The sequence below is a fragment of the Ctenocephalides felis genome, unplaced genomic scaffold, assembly GCF_003426905.1.
Source record: "Ctenocephalides felis isolate EL2017-DRISC unplaced genomic scaffold, ASM342690v1 CF-g0.4_SCAFFOLD_03571, whole genome shotgun sequence".
NCBI lineage: Eukaryota > Metazoa > Arthropoda > Insecta > Siphonaptera > Pulicidae > Ctenocephalides > Ctenocephalides felis.
The window spans coordinates 55233136-55257655 of record NW_020539725.1 but is presented as its reverse complement, the minus strand read 5'-3'; the positions used below and the strand labels follow the sequence as shown (position 1 = coordinate 55257655).

At 29.5% G+C, this 24520-nt stretch overlaps 1 pseudogene; it reads left to right on the top strand.

Annotated features, from left to right (window-relative positions):
• Positions 1–24520, top strand: part of LOC113386809 — a 128481-nt pseudogene that overhangs the window by 101277 nt on the left and 2684 nt on the right.

Sequence of the window (24520 nt, the reverse complement as noted above, 5' to 3'; positions counted from 1 at the left end):
TGTCTGCTTAGTCAGTTTTCGCTCGGCATGTTTGGTAAGCAAAGAGAAATTGTTTTCTCAGTTTTTCATCAAACTTTTCCACGACCTTTTATAGTTTTCTTTTAGTATCGGTATACCAATGTTTGTTCAACGTCACCACCGTATTGCATCCGATGTTTTCAAATCATACAGATGGCTTGTTTTAAAATAGAGAACTTGCATATTATACAATCTTGCTCGCGTGTTCTGTACAGTGTCAGACGGATGCATTAGACCAATTTAAATTATTTGATAATCTTAATGTAATTGCGTTTATTTTGAATGATTTATTGATTTCGAGGCTAAAAATATATAAACTTGTAGGTTGTCGGTTGGTTTTGATCTGATTTACGCCTACGCACTATATGGTATAGAACTATAGATATACTATCTATCATGCTATGAATTTAATCACATTGAATTTATTAATAAATAATTGATTTTAAGTGTTTAAGAAAATTATACACTATTCGGTATTGAGGCTTTATAAAGAATTATAAATATACCTCTTGATGTAATAGATTTTCCTAATAACTAATTAAGAACCTCTAATTGTTCTAACCTCTATCATATTACGAAAAAAAATATTTGTTTTTCTTTACACTTTTTACATCAACTGGTATTACCATCAATTGTATGAAAATTATATCTCTATCCTATCCTTATCGTGCTTACGAGAAAAATATTTGTTTTTCCATCTATTGCCATCAATTGTGAGAACAAAAATTGTTTTGGCCAAAATTTCTGAAAAATACAATTTTCATGTCACACATATATGACCGATATGGCCCTTTATTGAATTATTTTTCTCGACAAGCCAAGAAATTTTTAGGCCAATTTATTTACATTTTCTTCATTATCGTCAGACACATGTGACTGACATGGCTCTAAACATGTTAATTTAATATTCATTAATAATTATTTATCTAAAATGAGCTATTTCTAATAATAAACAATATTTTGAACTGTTTGCTTACCGTGTTCAGAGTATTATTATTTATTTTACACATCTACTTATTTCAACTTTTTCTCTGCTGTGCAAACTCTAATTTAAAAGAACTTTAATTTGAAAAAAATGGTATAATTTTGTTTATGGTTTCGGACGAAAACAGCACTCTGATATTTATGTGTAACTAGATGACCCGACAGACGTTGTTCTGTACCCATGTCTACATTTTTTTAATATAATATACTAATATTTACAGTTTACTTTAAATTAATAATTATTGTTTTCCTAAATTACTCTTTACGCCAAAATTCATATACATTTATAATAAGATTGATGTAAAATGTAGAACACTATATTCGAAAATGAAGTATTATAAACGGTATAACATAACCATAACTATAACATAACACTTGTACATCATGTTGGATTAAATTTATTGAATTTTTTATTATGTAAGATATCCAAAATTGCATCTTTAACTTTTCCTAATCGACAACGTGAAAGCCGAATTGTATGTATTCATCTTTACTTTCCATTTGTTGTTATAAAGTGAAATTTTTACGAATTTTAAAAATATTGTGGAAAGATTAGTAAAAGATGCAAAGAAATTATATATTGAAAAATAAAACTATATATATTGAAAATTTAATATCCGAATCTTATGTAGGCGCCTCCTAAGGCGTGCGCTCGCATTTTTCGCATGCATCGCTTTAAAGGTAGAACCGGCCCTGAATAATATTTATGTAAATTAATTTGTCATATTTGTCCATATGTGTATAATTTGATCTGCCATACATATACTGTATTTTATATTATTTTAATTTATGGCACATCTCAGCTGTTTCTCGGCAATAATAATGTAGACATTTCATTTTTCTTAATCATAATCATAAACTTATTATACATATTCTAATATTGTCTAGGTTCATGAGTGAATTGAAATTTTTGGCAGATGATAGTTTTTTCCATTTATTTCTACAATATTGCACATACATCCCAGTACTTTATAATCACATACATCCAAGAGAATTTCCTTAACAAACTTCAGAAAGATTTATCAAAATCCGAATAATCGCTGAGGAGGAGTATGCAGTGAGTGCTTGTAATTCAATATGAACTTTATATAATAGCAATAAAGCTATAAAGCAATAAAAAAAACGTTTGTATGAGAAAAAGATAAGGGCTGTTTTTAGGGTTTTCCCGGCAATTATTCGATTTTTTCTCGCCGTAAGAACCATCCTTGGACTTTAACAAACATTTTAAAAAAAGAATTAGCCAAATTGGTCCAGGCGTTATTGAGTTATGCGCTTACCAACACATTTTGCGCTCCATTTTTATATATAAAATTATGATATTTTATACTCTTATATTTTAGCCAATTTAATTATAGAAATTTTATTTATGGTATGAAATATTCTCAATTATATGATCATGAGATGTAGTTAACGCTTTTCTATACTTCCTTAAAAATGGTGTTAACACGTTAATCGCCACGTTAATATCAGAAAAATTTCATGTGGGCCATGGTAACTTTATTAGATAATTTAGTTAAAAATGTATCATGAGAACTTGATCAAGCAAAGAAAAAAAATCCTGGAAAAACACTATTTTTATGTCACGCACAACTTTTTTTCTCCTACTACCATCTTCAACGTCAACGTCCTACTACCAGCGTCAACATATGACTGACATGGTGATTAACATGTTTTTTTTTTTTATTAACTCTTTTATTTACAACTGTCCAACATGTTAATATTATGAAAAACAGCATTTAATAGAATTTATGCAAATCTCAGTGAACCAGTTTAAGAAACTAGCATTTCTTAACAATTCAACTTATTATCAGCCGAATCTGTTATGTTGTTGATTAATGTACAAAATCTAGCCAAGAAAAGCTTCTTTTAATGTCTAATTAATCAAAGAATTAAATAGCGATCGAAGACAGCTCTGGCGCCATTAATAATTTTCAAGAAAAAATCAATGTTTTCAATTCTATCGTTAAGAACACAAAGTCAGTCGGATCTTCAAAATAAATTATCGGGAGGTATTGTGTCAATAGAGAATTTTAGTTTCGTCTTTGACCGTGCCAAGATTGTCAGTGATGTTTTCCTAAAGCGTTTGTCAAATAACTCACTGTACAAATATTGTTTTCTCTGTGTTGTTCTAACAATGTGCTGCAGTATAAGGTTGAAATCATAAATAACAATATGCGGTCGGTATAAAATTAAAATTAAATGCTACATGAAAAATAAATAAAAACATTAGACATAATATTTTTCCAGCGCAATTTATGCACTGCGCCGTTGCTGCTATGCACACGTAATAATGCATTTCCGCATTGCATGATTTAAATAATATTGTAATAATTATTGTATATTATACATTCGTTGTTTTAATAATCGATAGCGATATAAAATTTGTTTACGCATAACAATTTTTGAATTGTTATTTGCGAACAAGTATTAATTAATTGTTTTATTTAGATTCTCTATGAACATAATTCGAATTGACCAGGTAAAAATGGCGTCGCGCAAATCCATAATGACTACTATATTGTTGTAAATTTTTACTACAGTTGGTAAAGTTTTAAGATTTGAATTGACACAATTGACATTACAAATTACCAATTTTGCTGTCAAACGATCCAGAATGACTTGAAACGACGAGGAAACATAAAATTACCAAATCATATTTTCTGACGAATATAAACTTTTTCTTCAGAAAATATACTTAATAATAATACTTTATAATTGTTTTTTTTTCAATATTGAACCAATTCAATATCTTTCATAACACCGATATAAATATCTGAAAACAATTAAATAAATAAATAATTATAAAATATAGTATAATACATTGGTATAAATGCTAAAAACTATTTTTGTTTATTTTAATTTTCTGATGGGTCCAGCGGTTTGGGAGACGCAGAAATAAATTTAAAAAATTACATTTGGTATTTGAGATATTTATAAACGCTAAAAACTATTTTCTGATATTTTAAGTTTCTGATGAAGGGTCCAGTGGTTTAGAGACGCAATTTTTTTTAAAAAAAATTGCATTTGGCGGTTAAAAATGATCAAACAAATCATTATTGATTCATATACATAAAGAATTGGGTGAACAAATAGAAAAATAGACAAGTAGACAGGAAAAAGGATAGACAAATAGAAAGATGGAGAGACAAATGAGCTGATAGAGAGATTGGCAGGTTGGCGGATAAAAAACTGGGACATCTTGTTATACGATATCCTCATTTAAGGATCGATTCAGCCGCATAGCATACCAATGTTATGGAAAGGCTATGTTATGAAGAACTTCCCATACAAAATATTGACAAAAGCCATGTGCTTGCTAACCTAAAAACCGCACAAATGTCAATGATAACAGGGTCTTTTTAATACAGCTTCATAACATACGTGTCACGTTGCAGTTTAAGTGTGAAACGCCTGAATGAACAGCAAATACATGACATGTAGATAGTATTCAGAATGATTCATAATGTATGGAAGTTGGAGCGTAACATATGCGCTTGCCTTAACATTGTTCTGTTATGTGGCAGAATCGGTCCTTAGTAAGTTTTTTGGTTTGTAGTAATTTCTTGTTTTCTTAATTGTTGTTTCGGCTGAATAAAATTTGGACGATTACACAAGTTTTTCATATAATCATCAAAACGATTTCAGAACTCAGGTAATTTCACTTTTCTCGCTCTCTGTAACTTGGGATAGAAAAATTGTATGTTCTTAAATGATGAAGTTCAATGTCCAATGTTAACATCTATGGACAACTAGGACAGTGGCGGATCCAGCTTTGGTGCCAGGGGGGTCACACAATTAAATTATGTATAGAACATATATTCGCAATACGATTAGAAAATCCTTAAATTTTAGGAGTCTTTGGCTCCGTCGTTCGTCTATAATGAGTTATATATTGGAGTTATGTAATGTGTTTGGTAACAAAATACATAAATAAAATCATTATGAAGTAATTTTATTACTGAATTCGTGTTCTAAGTCTTAAGGCAAGATCAGGGGGGTCATGACCTTCCCTGGATTCCCCGCTGAACTAGGAAAGCCAGAAATTCAAAACCAAACTCAATATTCTTTGTTCCAAATTTTCCTTCTCTAAAGTTGCCTTTTTCTGGCTTTGTATTGAATAATGTAATAATTTGCGTCACGAGTAATGCTATGTGGCTTACACTTACAGTTACAGTTTAAGTGACGTGCAGTTGAACTCGTCTTCTAATTTTGTTTATGCCGCTCGCTGGTTGCCGGCTCATCCATCACGAGCGACGGCGTAACACGCATCACTGAAACGGAACCGTCTGATCGATGCATTACGCCTTTACAACGCGAATCGCGGGATCGTTTCACCACACCTACTTACGTCTGATCGTCTGATCCGCAACAAAGCGAATTTATTAGACCGATATCTCGTCGAAATTGTAATTGACATATTTTGTTAAAAATTAGAATTTGGTTCTAAATTTGTGGTTTTCCTAGATAACCATGGATGCGATTGGCATTGGACCTTGAACTTCGCGAGAAAAGTGAAAATTACTGACAATAAGTTCTGAAAATGGCTGTGATGATTATGTGATAAACTTGTTTAAGCATCCAAATTTTATTGAACAGAAACTAAGAACTATGCAAACCAAAAAAATCTACAAACCAAGAAACTGAATGAATGAGGATACCATGCTGCTCACTTGGCTATTTGTCTCTCTTTCTACCTTTCTATTTGTCTATCATTTCATTTGTCACTACTCTCTCTTTCTATTTGTTTACCTGCCCATCTGTCTACCTGTCTACCAACAATTCTCTTTTTTTTATTATGAATCAATAATGATTTGTGTGATCGTTTTCCATCGAAATTTCTTTCTATATACCTGCTCTCCTACTATGCAACCCATTTTTAAGCATCGATGCTTTGCCGCACTAATCGAAAACAGGAAGGCTTGTCTTAATTACTGAAGTCTCTGTATATTATCTTGATTAAACTTGTCTATGTGCCACTAGACTTCCGCGATTTAAAATCGATCGATCGTTGCAGAGAATTATTACCTTCGGTAATCACACCAGCCTGGGGATACTGATTACACCCTCAGGGCGGTGGGAAAATTAACTATAGATGTAAATTTTGAGATATATGTTAGGTAAAATTTTTAGTCGATCGAAAAAATTGTAAAGAAGACCATCAACCCGAAACAATAATCCAATGTTACCTTCACATTTTTGTGAACCTAAGTAGTAGAGGCAACCTTAGCTAATGATGATTTTAATGAGAAAACCAATATCTCTTAATCAATACATAATTGATATCCTATGCTATATATAATTTATCTTGTTCGACTAACTTCTTCATTCTTCTCTCTCTTCTAATCTTCTTTCCATCTTCTAACTTCTTATTCCATTCAACTCCTATTTTCCTTTATTTCTTCATTCTTCTTTATATCTTCGCGTGTTCTAATCTTTTTTCTTCTTACTCCAAATTCAACGCAACTATTCGATTTCTGTAGTTTTTAAATTTAACAATACAAATTTTATGTCAATGCGAGTATCCTTAGTGAATTTAGAAAACCTAAATATAAAATATAATTTTTTACTACATTTTCTGGATTTTTTCCTGTTCTTCACAATTCCTAAGCCGATTCCTTTTCCTAAATTGTATTCAAATATAAATAGCTCCTGCGTGCTTTATGTTCTGTATCATTTCTATTTTAATATTTCCAACCAGTTTATCAAATAAAATCATGTATTCCATGTTTCTCATTAGATACTTTTTTTAAATCCCGCGAAGAAGGGCGCCTGACATTTTGACAGTTTGCTGATAGAATGTTTTTAGAACTCACAACCTATCCCATAAATAGAATAATTCTCTTTTGATTCTCTCAAAAAATAAAAATGTGTATAAATACACATTTCCTTCCATTTTGAATAGTCTGATATTAATTATGTGTTAGCTATATAATTATATTAATTACTTTTTATATGACATGTTATGATCATAATAATTCATTCAATGCATATTAATCAGAGTGTAAACGTCAAATAGCTTTTGATTTACTGGCACTATATTTTTATATAAAAGTTGATTTATAATTCCATTAATAATTTTTGTACAGTAATGATGGACAGTATTTATTGGATGTTTTCAAAATTTGTGTATCGTCGCTTTTGCCAACAGATGTAAAATATTTAAATTGGCTTGCTTCTTTATTAGATCCTTGGTCTCGAGAATCCTATATAAAATTTTGTCTAAAGATATCCTGGAGATTATAGTGTTTAATGATATTTGATTTCTTATATTTGACCAATATAGTCTAAAATTTATAAACAGGTATCAGCTTCAATTAAGGTTGTCATAGCATTCAAACAAATATTCCATAAATACTGATGCCATGCAGTTAACATTTATTTTAATCAAATTATCCTGGTAGTATTTTTAGGAGCTAAACCAAGGTTGGGCTTAATCTGATAGAGTTTAAGAAAGCGAAATAGATTTCATCTAAACCAAACGAAATACACAAAAAAGGTTTAAAAATTAAATTTATATTGGTTCCAATAATGTTATTAAATAAAAAAGTTTACGTATTCCAAGATTAGATGTTGGGTCTGGATAAGTCGGGCTCAATACCACCTTGATATAACACCGACTAAAACCTTCGCTTTTCCCTTTACCCTTGTCCCCACGACCATTACTTAAAGGGGGGAGGATCTAGAATGCTTTAATTCTCTCTCTTAATTATACTTTACTTCTAAATAGTGCAATTCTTTCCTTCTTCCTATGCAACAAGTCTATGAAGTGTATATAAGTTTATCATCTCTTTACCAAAATTTATACTATTTTGTAGTAATTGTATTTGTACTTGTCTCTTAGGAAAAACGTAAGGAATTAATTTTGGTCAATATTGCATAAGATATTAATTATCATAATATTTATAATAAAATATTTCATAATGCAAATGATGGAGATGTACGACTCAGTCTATAACAATGAACAGATTTTTCAATATCCATTTTTGAAAAATCCAGTCAAGCATTTATCCTTCATCATTATTGTTACACAATTCTATGATAGATGTTCTTGCTTGTTTCGGGGCGTCTAACAATGTCGTTTCTTATATTGTATTACATAGAAGCACTACAGTTGCAGCGATTCGTTTTATTCGTAAATAAATAAGACATTTCTCTTGCACAATAATAGAACTTTTGTTAGTTCTAAGAATAATAGGTTTCTTTGCAAATTGGAATGATGCAGTAGTATATTAAGCTTCCTTGGCTTTTGTTATCGATCGGATTAATTTCTACTGGAAAATGGAAATTTATGGAGGTACAAGGTAATGATCTCGAGAACCTTTTTTATTTTATGTTAAATGCAATTTTCGATTGTCTTGGTTTATTTATAGTAGTACAACTTTTCTTTTACAAAATACATAACTCTTAGCTAATATTTATTTTTTGTACTTCTTGTATTTATTTTCACGTGCGAATTTTATTATTATTATTCGACGAATCCAGTTTGATTATTTTTCTTGTATAAATTGTTTTGGCACCCATCCTTGAATTAATGCGAACTGACCTAGAGCAAATAGCCTCTTATATTCTTATTTGATCTTTTGTAGTAAATTCATTGTTCATAATTTTAATCTTACAATGTCACAGTTTACGTTGAACGATTATTTTATTTACTTGTCAGATGAAAGTTTCTATGTCGATACAAATTATATATGACTGGTGTTGAAGCACAATTATTATTATTTTTTCATAATTAGAGTAATTGTAAAGTAAAATACAAAGTGAAAATTTGATCCATGACTTTCGTAAAACTTTTGGTTTTTATTAGCAAAAAACTAAATTAGGTTTAATTTGGCACCATCATAATCATTCTATTGTTTACCATTCAAGGAGATTTGTAAAAATCGAACCAAAAAGTAATCAAAAGGTGTAATCCAAATAATGAAGTAAATTACCATTTCGATTTACCTATTCAAGTTACTTTTCTTCTTTTCGTTCGGTTCAATGGTAAGAGTAAAAGTAAGCAATTCCTTTGTAATCAACTTCCACTGGAAGACTAGAGAGATTTTCATCTTTGAGTGAAAAATCAACAACGAAACTTGGCAAACTAATTTGGACAGTGTCATTTTAAGGCTTCTTCACCTTAAACATAACTAGCAAATGAAAGAATTATAAGAAGCAAAATATGACAAATTTTTTATTTGATTTTCCATCTTTCAACCAACGTCAAACTGAAAAAAAAGCAATTGACCAATAAACTCTTCATTGCTGATGTACATCTAAATTGCCTACTATCCATTACTAAAATGCATTTTCCGTTTGGACTAACATCAGCAAATATGAAAATTCAATTAAAATCATCATGGGGAGGTTATAAAAAAAGCACTATAATTACTCAATCAGTAAATTAATTAAATTCTATTAATCTTGTTAAAATAATAATTGAACGAAGCATGTCTAATATCTCAATGTAGTTTGGATGTCTCGAGATGAGTTCAAGTTTTCCGCAGAAAACCCAGCAATTGCTTTCCCAGCACTTCAATTCGTGTTGAGTTTCAAGTGCACTATATAATTAAATTATATTCCCGAATGTTGTGTTTTTAATCAAATTTTAATTAGAACTTCTCATATACGTAATTTGGTGCACTATTTTATTATGAATGCACATTAGTATTATAATCGATTAATATTTTAATTAATAACTAATGCGTATTTATACTTCAAATGGAAAATAAATTGAATATGAATATAAATACAAATTAAAACGTTTCAATAATTGTTTTTCATGTTTTGTAAAAATGTCAATCGAAATTAGCATCAATAAAACTCGAAAATTAATTAAAAGCAGAGTTTTAAATATTCCATTTTAAATGTTGAATTTTTATACGTCCTATATATATTTTGACTTTTAATTTAATTATAATTATTAATTTATGTTTTGGGGGCTTTTACAAATTAAATTATAGCACTGGATAGAATTTAAAAATCAGTAGTGCAAAATTCTGTTAATTTACTCGAATCAAAAATGTATACATATCGATAATGTCAAAATTTATTGTTATAATATTATGCAAAACTGAAGATATCCAATTATTGACATGTTTTATGCCAAATCTTCTTGAATCAGAAACTTTCGATATTGATGAAATATTTTTTGATAAATTGGAAATAGTTCCAATAGTACATTTGTTCTTATTCTTCATTACTATTTCTTTTATATACAGGGTGGCCCAGAATTCAACGTCAAGTCCAAACGAAGGGGATGATAATATCGATCGTAACTACCATGGAAAAATAAAAAAATAACTAATTAATTAATTATTAAAAAAAATATTAGAAAAATAAATTATCTCACATAGTTTAAAAAAATGTGAGTTATTTGAGAATTGAAAGTGAGTAAAAAATGCTGTAGAAAATGTATGTTATTTTTAGTATTTTATGTTTTTACTGGATTTTTTCATTATGAAACTATCAGGTATTTTATCATTTTACGTTTCTGATTAATGTGCCAACTTTAATGAAACTTGCCAACATAGTCATTTTTTTCTAAATTAAAAAAGCCTATCAAAGTTGATCAATTTTAAAAAAATTAAATTTTTAGTTCAACTTAATTCTTGAAAACTTGGGGCAGTTATGTCATTATTTTTGGCTAGTCCTTGAAATGTTATATAATTGATATAAATAATAATAAAAATTAATCAAAAAATGCTCACAGTTCCACCAAAGCACTAGGTTTCCCTTAAAAGCTCATAATTTTTAAACTACTTAAGACTTTTTTTTCTAATTTTTTTTTTCATGATTATTACGACCACTACTATCACCAAGTTTTGGCTTGACGTTGAATTCTGTGACACCCCGTATAGTAGATCAAATTATACGTATAGAGTTCTAATTCTATAATTCATGCTCCGACTTTATTTATATTGCATCAACGTGTAATTTGGTGTTGACTTTAAATTGATTTTTAGTTCAACTTAATTCTTGAAAACTTGGGGCAGTTGTCATTATTTTTGACTAGTCCTGGAAATGTTGTATAATTGATATTAATAATAATAAAAATTAATCCACACTAATCAAAAAATGGTCACATTTTCACCAAAGCTCTAGGTTTCACGTAAAAGCTCATAATTTTTAAACTACATAAGATAAAAGAATTTTCTAATTGTTTTCATGGTAGTTACGATCAATAGGTACTTTATCCCGTTTCGGCTTGACGTTGAATTCTAGGACACCCTGTATAGTAGATGTAACAAATTACGTATAGAGTTCTAATTTCATAATTCATGCTCCGACTTTATTTATATTGCATCAAAGTATAATTTGATGTTGACTTTAAAATTGAATTTTAGTTCAACTTAATTCTTGAAAACTTGGGGCAGTTGTGTCATTATTCTTGACTAGAAATATTATATAATTGATATGAATAATAATAAAAATTAATCACACTAATGAAAAAATGGTCACATTTGCACCAAAGCTTTAATTACACTTAAAAGCTCATAATTTTCAAATAACGTAAGATAAGAGTTTTCTAATTTTTTTCATGATAGTTGCGATCAATAGAGTACTTCACCCCATTTTGTCTTGGCGTTGAGTTCTGGGACACCATATATAGTATATGTAACAAATTACGTATAGAGTTCTAATTTTATAATTCATGCTCCGGCTCTATTTATATTGCATCAATGTATAATTTGGTGTCGACGTTAAAATTGAATTTTGAAACAATTCGAAATAATTTCTCTAATATCGTTTACGAAAGCTTCCTTCGTACACGCACATCTCCATGAACTCGCGCGCATATAAAATAATTTAAATCTAATTATGCAAATGATGATCGTCGCAAAATGCCGACGTTCTCATTCTCCGGAGTATTTTTATCTCTTGGATGTTTCATGCTCGCGTCGTCATTCCTTCTACTTTTTAATAGAATTAACGCCTTCTTGGATTATAAATTTTATTAAATGTTTCATGTGAATCATGGTCTTTAAGTTTTAAATGTTTAAGGTCGTAAAATTTATAGAGTAACCTAGGGTAGGAGGGGGCACAAAGATCCAATTTGACTTTGAGCTATTATATTGTGAAAACCAAACCAATTTATCAAAACAAATAACACATATATCAAACAGGCAGTTATGTGACTGTGTTCAGTGAAACTCTCAGCTAATTCAACATTGTTGAAATCTGCTTTTTCGCTGTTTTTCAAAAATTTAACTGGTCCTTTTTACCTCATAGGCGGAATCCCGTAACATAACATTACCAAAATATTTTTATTTTATCCGACAATTGACCCGATAAACTTACTTCTCTTTCAGGAACTTGTGAAACTCAATTTTTAGACTTTAGACGAAGAATATTTAATATATAAATGTAATTATATTCTTTTACATATTGAAATTATTGTTTATCATAGTTTGTTTCTTTTATTATTTTTCTATTATTCAAAACATGTTAATTAATTTTAATTAAATGATCTCATAAGGCAATTTATTTCCATTTGTTTATTAATTATATAGTGAAGCCCAAGCCGCCAAACTCAAAAAGCAAACACAATGCCTTTGAAATGAAAAGGGTCGAAGCCATTAACGAACAAAAGTGGGTTTGCATTTGTGATTCTGAAGCCTTAATAAGTGGGCAACGGAAATAATGCAATTATAATAACCGTGTTGTTATAAATAATAAATATTTCATTCAATGTTGAGTTTATATTGTCGTTTCATAAGGTAGATTGACATCGAAAGTATATATAGTTGTACCCCTCCTTACGAGCTTAATAAAAATAAGAGAAACTTGTATTTCCAAGACCAAATACATATTCTGCAAAAACATAGCAAATTTATAAATGAAAAATGACTATATTATCATTATACTAGTGTTTGAGTTTAAAAAAACTATATCCATTGAGCATTATTTTTTTCTTCAACTCATTATAGTATTGCGAAAACCTATCGCTTGTAAGACAGGGTACCACTGTATTTCGAAGTTAAATTCATCATAAATACAATTAATTATTATAAGCATGACTTCTATCAGATCATCATGCCATTAATATAAATATCATAATCACTTTAAGGTGTTAATATTAACACGTTCGGGAACAGTAACAGTTTCAGCAAGAGCAGTCATTTTGTTTTTAAATTGATCGTGATATCTGAAATTTGCTTGAACATCGTTTATTAGGGTCAAATTATCATATTTTAATCGTTATATACGATGAATGCTATGGCATCCACGTCAAGTATCACGCTTCAATTTTACGCTATGTGCTTGTCCAAACTAATTCATGACTACGGAAAAAGCTAAGATAATTTGAGAATACCTAAAGAATCAGTTAGTCATCACTAACAAACGAAAAATATAATAATTACAAATACTTGAGTTTATATATAATTAAATGCAAATACTAATTGACTTTAAAATTTGAATGCTATAGCATTCATGTCATTCTGCATCACAATAAAAATGAATGCTATAGCATTCACGTCCGCGAATTGAGCATTTAATTTCTTTAATACTAAATGAGATCATTGTTTAATTTTTGCTTCAATCGTTAGTGGGCTGAGTTTTTGGGTACACTTGTTTGCTAAATCGTTAGGATGGACGTCTATTGATATTAATATTTCATTTGTAGGTGCATCTCCAAATTTCGATATTGTATTTCTATGGAGGTATTACGTCAATAAAAAACTTGTTGAGAAAAATTTAAAAAAATAGTCATTTTTAATCGTTATTGTAAATGTCCAAAAATCGAAATGCAAAATTTTTGCATTCACGTTTTGAAGGTTTCTGAACGTTTTGGCATACCTTAAAAAAAATGGATGTGTGTGTATGTATGGATACAATTTTTTGTCCACGTTTTCGGGCGCTCGGGTCAACCGATTTGAATGGTTCAAAAAATATTCGATTTCTATTGATAAGGAGAGGTACTGATTAATTTTTGGCGAAGGCAGGTCCATCTGTTTCGGAGATACGGAACAAAGTGTGCTGTTTCATTCGATTTGAATGATCCAAACAACATTCAGTTCATATTGATGGATAGAAGTGGTGATTAGATTTTCGCAATGGCAGGTGTAGCTGTTTCGGAGATACAAATGTGCAAAAAATGGCAGTTTTTGAGAGAACTAAGCATCCGATTTGAATGATTCAAAATCTTTCTGTTCGTGTTGACAAAACGATTGCTTTTGAAGAAAAAAAAAATTTCAATTCATTCAAAAAAATCAATTTTTTAAATTTCAAAAATAAATTTTTTACTAAATTTTATGCTTCAAATATTTCATTATCATACAGGAAGTTCCAGCAATTTTCCTTAAGGAACGATGTCATGCACCACTAGTTTCATATTTTTTTCATTTAGGCTCTTTATCATACCCCACTGTCTTCATTGACTTTCATCCCAAAATGTTTTAGCGATGTTTTTTCCACATCTAGCAATTTTCCATTTCAATTTGGAGCGTGGGTTTAGCAGTTCTTTCCTCCAACTGATGCATCTCTAATTGATTCCAGGCTGAAATTGTTTACTGAAAACCTTTTCCGACTTGATGCCAGATAACATCAGATGACCGGATATTGGTTCCACGTCCGTTGTATTCTGCTAGTAATTTTCAATTTTCATTCTGCTCTCAAACTCTGGCTGGAATTACTATCCGAACCGCAATCAGCGCTAGCAATACGTACATCTGTACAAAAAGTTATGTAATTAAATAAATTTAATTGAAATGTTCTCAGGGGCGATCTCTGCATTTTGTAATTGGATTTAAATTCATTTCGCGATGAATTTGTGATGAATTGGAAATTTGAACTTAAAGTGGCTGGGAAAATGCTTTTCAACTTGTTGCTTTAAATGGGTAAAACATAAATTAATTGATTTATTAATGTGAAGGAAACACGTTAGCCATTATCATGTTATTTTTACCATTTTACCATTTTACAATCCTGACTAAATGTGCCAACTTTTGATGAAACTTGCCAATACATTTTCGTACATTTGTTTTAGAGAAAGCTCTCTCAAAGTTGACCAATTTTGAAAATTGGCAATTCATAACTTTAGGCAAATGTTATTTACGATTACGAAACCAGAGCTTAAAGTAATGGTGTATGGCATCGTGCCTTAAGGCAAGTTTCTGGAACTTCCCGTACCGTAACGAAATGTTCGAGGAATATTAAATGTTTTCAAATAGATTGTTATAAATACTGTAACATTTACTAATATTTATAATAATTATGTAAACTTAATAACAAAGTTAAAATCATTTATTTAAAGTATATAAGGAAGTTTTACAACTTTAGCCAGAATTCAAATTAAAATGTGAATTATTTTCGAGGTATGCCAAAATATTCAGAAATCTCTGAAACGTGAGATATGCAAAAATTTTCATTTTCGATTTTTGGTACATTACTATAACTTACCCTACGGGAAGTTAATAAATGAAAGTATTTACTACAATAATCGAAAAATGTTCACATTTTTACCAAAGCTCTACGTTGCACTTAAAAGCTCATACCTTTCAAACTTATAAAAACCATAAGTATTTTTCCATTTTACATTCCTGATGAAATACGGCAACTTTTGATGAAACTTGCCAACAAATCGTAGTACATTTTTTTAAAAGAGGATTTCTCAAAGACAATTGTCTTAACTTAACTTAAGTTTTGAAAATTTCAAATTTATAGTTTCTTATTCTTGAAAACCTTGAGTAAATTCGACTGTGGTCCTAAAAATTTTATTTACGATTATAAATCCAAAGTTTAAATGAGCAAATTTAATAAAAATTTACAATAATAACCAAAAAATGGTCACGTTTTTCCCAGAGCTGTAGGTTGCATTTAAAAGCTTACAATTTCCAAACTACGTGAGATTTTTTTTTTCTACTCTGTTTCGTTAACATATTCTATCGGTAAAAAGCTGAGATTTGACGCAATTTTTCCAATATGGCGGCGGCAACGGCAAAAATTTGAGGCCGCAAAGTTGAAATTCGTAAGGATCACATCAAAATCTATAAAATCACCAACTTTCAAAACTTCCAGAAAACTTCTAAGGTAAAACTACTAAATGACTGAACTAATACTAAGATACGATTTTCTTAAATTTCAATTCAATTACTTTTTCCATAAATATTAAGTTTTCTTTGTGTTTTATGATATGATAATTTTATAACTACTATCAATATCATGCTTCGAACTACAAGGGTTCTCGGATCGAATCCCGATCGACTACTGTAAACAGATAGCAAAATGACTTAAAAAATTCAGTTCTGAGACACCCTGTATAGAAATAATTGAAAATCAAAGATTTTAGGAAAATAGTGTAAGCTTATACTATATGTTCCGAATCCAAGATGGAACTATATCGCTCCCTCGAGTCTGTATTCAAATGCAAATGTTAACGGAATTAATTAAAATATTCTCAGAAGCTTGAATTAGCATGTACGCTTTATAAGTTGTAATTATGTATGAAACATATTAAATAATAAATACATTACAAGTTATATTGTACATTTAACGCGTTCATTAAGGAAAGCGTTCAAACTTACTTCTAAAACTAGTAGAATTTAATAGTACGGAACTAGGACAATTTACGAAGTTTATGCTTTGGGAAACTATTGGAAAATCTGAACTTGAACATTAATATTCTACATGCTATTTCTAATTATTTTGATTTGTTTGTGCAGTGTAGAACAAATAGATCAACAAAATTAAAATTATAATATAAATATGCTTCATCACTCAGCAGTTGTAACTACTGCACAGGAAGGAAAGGTTTAGGTTTATTCATAGAAAATTAAGAAGATTCTGGTGATAACACCATAAAATCCTGGTGAGAATATAGTACGCAACTTATAAAAATCTTGTCCACATAGTTGAATCTGGAATTGATTCTAGTAAGAATCCGATGAGAATCTACTAGGAATGTTGGTTATGAGCCCCCTCAATGCAAAGCTACGTCACTGGTTGTACACATATGTATGATACTATTTATATTTAAATTTACATCCTAAATCATATTCATGTTGTGAAATTTTGCTCGTTCATTTCCCGTGATAAATTTCACACAGATTTTACCATGCATATATGCCATTTATTAAAACATTCCAGAAGTGGGTATCGTGGTGCAATAAGAAATGTTGTGATTTGCTAAAATTAAAATACTTGTTGATGTATATTATAAATATAAATACTATTTCATCACAAGTGATATCTAGCTGGCGTTGTCGTTCGATTATCTCAATTCTTGATAAAAAAAAAAATTCCAATGTTATTATTAAGTATAAAGTATGGATTGTAAATATTTATGGATTTAATAACGTTGAATTAATTATCTTCTGTGTCATTATTTTTGAAATTTCTAGTAGTCACATTAATAGAGCTTGTAGTAGTAATTTGGAAATTAGAATTCTCTTCTTAAAAAAAACATTAAGTTTTGTCTACTGGAGAAAATAATCAGTGAAATATAACTCTATTCCTATAGGCATCGATTTTACCTAATGCTCTGTATTACCTATCCAAATTGATATTGCTCCTGTTTTCCTGTTTTTTGGTTTCATGTTTCTAATTTTGTTTTGAGTTATTTCAAAAATAAATTTATCAACAAAATTCTTTCCACTGTCACGTGTCAATCAAGTGAAAAATAACAATAAGACAAATGGACAGCGCGGACATCGAGTCAATACTTGAAATGTGACTTGGATTAGGCACATCGACTTCGACTTCGGTCGTAACTTTTTCTATTTCAATATCTATGTTATGCAATGGGCAAAGGATATATAAAACTTTGGAAAATCGATAGGAAAAGATTGAAGATTTTATGACTCTTTTATTATTCTACTAGAAATTTACATTAGAACCATTTTTTTTATTTTTTATTAGTATAAATTGGAATATTTTGTTTATTTATTTTGTTTTCTTCATTATTTTTTCATAATGTGGTGCTATAAAATACATACCACCCAAACTTCTTACTTTTTATCACCAACTCCTATTTTTTTATAACCGTTTTAGCAACTCAATCATTTTTTATTCGACGTTCAGTCATTGAATATTTTTTACATAATTTTAGTTCAGATTTTTGAGCTTGAAGAAAAAGTTTACATTTTTCTCAACAAAATACAATCTATAATTATTAAGGGTTGTCCAATCCTAATACTTTTTTTAATTTTAATCAGTATGTTCATAACAAATATTACTGTTGATAATTTCACCTCAAAAACATATCGAAATATGAATCAGATGTTAGCCTTTTCTAAAGTCTAAACAATATTTAATTCAATTGTAATTTTATACTGTTGCAAATTAATGCAAAAATTGCATTCTAAACCAAAGTTTATAATATGTCATATTCAATGAAATTAAATTATGTATAATTGTTCCTATTCTACTATATATGCTAAACTGCGGATTTTTTCCATTCTGATTGAGAAGTTAGATTCAAAATTTCTGATTGAAAATTACAGTTATTGAATAAATTATAGAAAATTTTGTCTAGTTACAGTATATAGTTATTTTGTTGTAACATGAGTCGAAAAGGAGATATCATTAAAAAACTTATTTTTGATGCAATTTTGTCACTATATCGGCGGCAACGGCAAAAATTCGAGGTCACAAAGTTGAAATTCTTAAAAATCACATCAAAATCTATAAAATCACCAATTTTCATAACTCCCAGAAAACTTCTAAAATAAAACTACTGAATGACTGAACTAATACTAAGATTTTTTTAAAATGTTTTCAATTCAATTACTATTTTCATGAATATTAAATTCTCATTAAGTTTTATGCAACAAATTCAGTGTATATTATTATCAATATTATGCTTCGAACTACGAGGGTTCTCGGATAGAATCCCGATCGAGTACTGTATACAGATAGTAATATGACTATCTGTGAAAAAAATGTTTTTGTTGTAATTCCATTACTATTTTCTGGATCTTAAGTTTTCATTAAGTTTTATGATATGATCATCTTATAACTACTATAACTACTTCAGTTATATTATTATCAATATCATGCTTCTAACTACAAGGGTTCTCGGATCGAATCCCGATCAAGTACTGAATACAAATAGCAGAATCACCTAAAAAATTGGCAATGTATTTGTAATCCCATTACTATTTTCATGGATATTAAGTTTTCATTGGGTTGGTAATCTTTTGACTACTATTAAAACTTCAGTGTATATTATTATGAATATCGTTCTATTAACTACAGATACTCAGATCGAATCCCGGTCGAGCAAAATGACAATATTACGGAATTTATATAAAGTTAAGAAGAACAAAAATTACGAGTATTGTGAGTAGCTAAATCCTAAATTGCAAAGACCAAGGAAATAACAAAAAAGTGTTAATCCTATTACTATTTTCATAGATAATTTCATGCTGCTAACAGCCACTTAAAGCATAAGCACATCTTGTTTTATTTTCTTTACAAAAACTCGTTAATCGATTCAATTCAAAAACAACGATGAGATTTTCTGAACGAGATCAATTTTAATTGGTTTATAATCTATTCTATTTAGAGCTTATTTCTATACATATTCTCCTATCGTTGCAACATACACTTTTATATAATGTAGACTTGTTTAATAATTATCGAGATGTGATAAATTTGTTATATGAAAGGCCTACACACGAAGCCAAGATTACCTTAGAGTTACATGTGATGTGAAGATTGCATGAATTTTTTTTATTACATTATGCCTCTTATTAAATGTAATTGAAAATCATCTAGCAAAACCATTTGACATTTGACGTATGAGTCCATTGTTTCATTTAAAATACGCTTCTACAAAAAATTTCAAATTAAAAATGTAAAGTTTATACGCGGTTTTGAAATAATATCTCACCCTTCCCACAACCTATTGATTAGCACAAATTTTTCAAGACTAAGACTGGCCCAAACCATACAGCCATTTTAAAGTTTTACCCCGGATTGAATTCGTTTTTGAATTCTTAGTAAAGTGCCAATATGTCTATATAATTAAAAATCTCTCATTTTCTTTTGCTGAAATAATGTTTAATCCCGATTGCCTATTTCTTCGATCGTGTTTGAGATTACATTTGGCGTAAATAATATCAACTTTTTTGCTCGGCATTCTTAAGCGCTTATATTATATATTTAGCTCAACTTCTAATTCCGACAGCATGAAGTGTCGTCTAGCAAAATCGCAGTTGCCAATTTTTAATAGCTCAATCGTTAATTACACGCACACAAGTCAAAACGAGATAGATTATTCATCGTCAAAGAAAACAGACAATGTCTCTTTTGATTCATGGCGGTAATACATTAAGCACTTGGGCGTTTCTGCGCACATATTCGAATAATTAAAATTAAAAATAAGCGTCTGCGATGCTTATTTTGTTCTGACGCGTGCACTTTCAACGCGTCCATCGAAGAATTTGCTTCAAGGGGATAAAACTGTTGCTAATTGGAGTTGACATTTGAAGACAAAATATTAGTGAAGTAATGATTAAATAAGAATGAAGAAAATGGCTTGGGAATATTTATTGATACAGCAATACCAGATCTACATTTCCAAGTGGAAACCATAGTCACTACTGCTTGGCAACAGGCTGCCATAAGGAGGATCGAATCCGGAACCTCTGTTTAAGTCCAGTTGTTCTACCTATGGTTGAGCCCTATTCAACTTGTGACTGGCTTTATACGGAACTTGTTTATACTGGCGAATATTAAGAAGCTCCCAACTCAGTACCATTTTTTAGAAGCTTTTGGTTCTAAATAGTTCATTATTGTTAATTTTACTTTTGTTATTGGAAGATTGGCAAATCTCGAATAGGAGTTATCTTATGTGCACTAGTGCGGAAATAATCTTAAGAACGTAGCTATAAAAATATTTTATTAATGTGTAACAATAGGTCTATTTTGTCTAGACACAAACCACATTAAAACAATAGTTAGCTTTGGTAAACCACAATAAAACTATTTGTCGTAAACCGCAGCCATTTGCCTATAATGTGGATGACATTTTGTTTGTTGATCTAAAGCCGCCGATATAAAATAGCACAAAAGTGCAGTTACTCTTAAATCAGCCAATTTGAATCAGGTTTCCTAGAAAATTTAAATATTTAAGCACTAATGCATTGCTTAATGATGATGACTAATGCAGAAGTTATGTGTACGCAAATTACCTCATTTTTAGTTTTACTAGAATTTAAGTTGTTTATTAAAATCTACTTAGAAAGAAAAAACAAGTTGAGCTCTTTTTTCACTGAAAATTTGTAGATAAACAGATGTACTTTTAGTTCTGTACGTTTTATGGTAGATGTACTTATTTACAAATAGTTTTGTGGAATACTTTAATTTATCACAAAATTGCTTCCAAATTTGTGTGTCGCCCTGTGTGACTCGCCCATGAGGTAGAGACAACTAATTTGACAGTATTATCTTTGATGCGCCTTTAAGAAATTTCACAAATTTATGGATATATAAAAGTACTTATGTCACCCTGATTTAAAGAATTTGTTGAAGGATGATTATTTTCACTACAGTCTATTGCGAAACAACCCAATGGTTAATCTATTATAGATTCAATATATTTTTCAATCGAAGGCAACTCAATTGTTGTTCTTTTGGAATTATATTTTTAACTTTTTGGGGTACTGCTTGAAAGGCTTTTATTTCAAATTAAAACGGATGTCAATACGGCGTCTTCTAAAAATGCACGAAACAACACGTGATCCACAAGTTCAATTCAAAATACTCAAATCAGTTCACATTAGTCTCAATTATGATAACTACAGTAATTACTAAAGTTTGTTGTTCCGTCGATTAGAAAAGGAAATGAATTTCAATGACTTTCACAATCAACATCTGATCTAATTAGTATAAATAGTTGTATAATAGTAGTAAATGCATAGTAAAAATAATTGGATAATCAATTAAACGGATCACATAGTGTGCACTCAGCTGCATTCTCATATGTATTTGCAACATTGTATCCCGAATGTTATTCAAACCGGCGTATAGAGAATCATTTACAAATAGCATGGTGCGTAAACCGCGGTTAAATATCATCTGCAGCGGTATTTGTTCTATAGGCACCCGTATGTTGGCATCAGTTTACTAATTGGAGAGCTGATAGTAATACCTATTTATTATAGAATACCCATCTAGAAGTCATAGCGAATAGCCATCAATGGGTTTAGTTTGTTTAAAGATCAGCCGGGGCGTTTCTTTGCAAATAATTGTTGAATAAAATTGTCGTCACCCTTATGATGGCAGAGATCATGGTCCTAACCAATTTTCTAAAATATTATAGGCCACGAAAAGTAGTTTAATTATAAAAATTCTTTGAAGTTTGGAAGATTGGGCCGTGTTAAAATAAATTATAGTCACAATTGTAAAAGTTGCTAAATCTTCAATCAATTCCTATGGATCATGTTTTTTTTACAGTTTGTTTCAATGCAAAATGGCACTTACACCTACTTCTGATTTGTTGTTCTAGTGGCTGGTCTTTTGTTCAATATATTTTGTATAAATTTCTTAAACCTTCAGCCCCATTTCTATATACATAATGCATTCAGAGAGCAAACTCGTCATCATCTGATATGGCGGTCTAACAATCCTGTGCGCAACGTCCAGTAGGTTTTGTTTGATGAAGCACCATCGCCAATTACGGTAATTGGTCGTATTGCGGCTGTGTCTGGTGTATAGAAATACAAGTAGTCTTCATCGACGAAGAATCTTCTTCATTTAGAATTAGTACTGAAATGTATATTGCTAATCGTGTATCATACATCGTGTACCTCAATTTGTACGAATTCATCATCTAGCAATCAAGAATTGTTTTTTTTTTTAATTATCATGATTAGTTTTATTGTTTGTGGATTATGTGTAAGTTGTCATTATTAATGGTTTGATCATTTATTTACAGATTTCGGATACGAACGCTTTGACGATGGCGGTTTTCCACCATATCCCGAAGGTGGTTACGGCGATGCTGGATTTAACCGTGGAGGAGGCGGCGGAAATGGTGCTCTTATGGCTGGAGGCGGTGCTGGCGGGGGTCCTCTAATGAAGGTAAGTTTTATTCAATTTCAAATTTTCAGAGTCAGAATATAACTATCTACATTTATTTATTTATTTATTTATTAATTTTACAAGCCGTCGGTATAATATTTAATATTATAATAAGGCTTAAGTCAATATTTTATAGGTTTAATATAATTTAATTAATTATTAGCTATTTTATTACTTAATTTATTTACTATAAACCTATTTATATTTACTTAATTATAATTTTTTTTAAATATAACTAGTTTGTTTGTTACAAGTGTTTTTAAAAATTTAATAAGTAATTTTAATAAGCTTTACAAATATAACTTTTACAATATTAACAAATTTTGGGTTATTTTTATGATATTTTAACAAATTTAAGTATCTTATATTATTGTATAATTATTATTATTATTAATATTATCATTATCATTTTTATTGTTATTGTTAAATATTTTTACAATTTTTTTTCTTTTACAAATTTTTAGGTATTTTGATGAAGGAAATATTTTGTTTCACAATTTTTAAGTGTTTTTAAATATAAGTTTTTGGTTAACTAATTATTAAGTATTTTAACAATAACAGTCAAAATAAAAAAATTAAAATTTTGTTTCACAATTTTAAAGTGTTTTGATTATAAGTTTTTAGTTAACTAATTATTAAGTATTTTAACAATAACAGTCTTATGAAAATAATAATAGGAAAAAAAAAAAAAAAAAAAAAAAAAAAAAAAGTCTCTCAATTTTTTTTTGTTTTTAAATTGTAAGTGTTTAATTAACTAATTATTAAGTATTTTAACAATATAACAATAACAGTTATATAAAATAAAAAAAAAAAAGAAAAAAAATAAACAAAGAAAGAAATAATAATAATAATAATAGTAATTTAGAAATACTTAGTTTAACGAACGAATTATGTTGTCACGAGCATAGTAGACATAGACATGGCTGGTAGGTGACATCAGTTAGTTTGGGCCCGTAGATTCGGAGGGATTTTTGCCATCGTCGATCCATCGATCTTGCTGCTGCCTGTAATAGAGAAATTTCTTCGAGCGGGAAAAGTCGCGTTAATGATTAGTTGAGATTTTCGGGAAAGTAATTTGAAAAATCGAAATTTAAAAACTCCAGAGGGCTATAAAAAGTTAAATCCTTTAACGCATTACTTAGTACTTTATGAAATTTCTTGTTATCAAGGGTACGAACACGTAACGGCAGTTTATTCATAAATTGTATACCCATACCGCAGATAGTTTATAGGTCCTACCTTTAATTATTTTATGTCTCGTATTGTGCTTGGTATTTGACATCGAAGACAAATTAAAAGAGTCTGGATTATTTTTTATGAAATTAAGTGTGACTAGAACAAATATACTCGGTACTGTTAAAATTTTTTGTTCATTGAAGATATTACGGCATGATGTCTTGGAGGATAGTGAAAAAATTATTCGAATTGCTCTCTTTTGAAATTTAAAAACTTTAATTAGTTCATTAGAGAAACCCCAAAATTGGATACCGTAAGCAATGTGTGAATA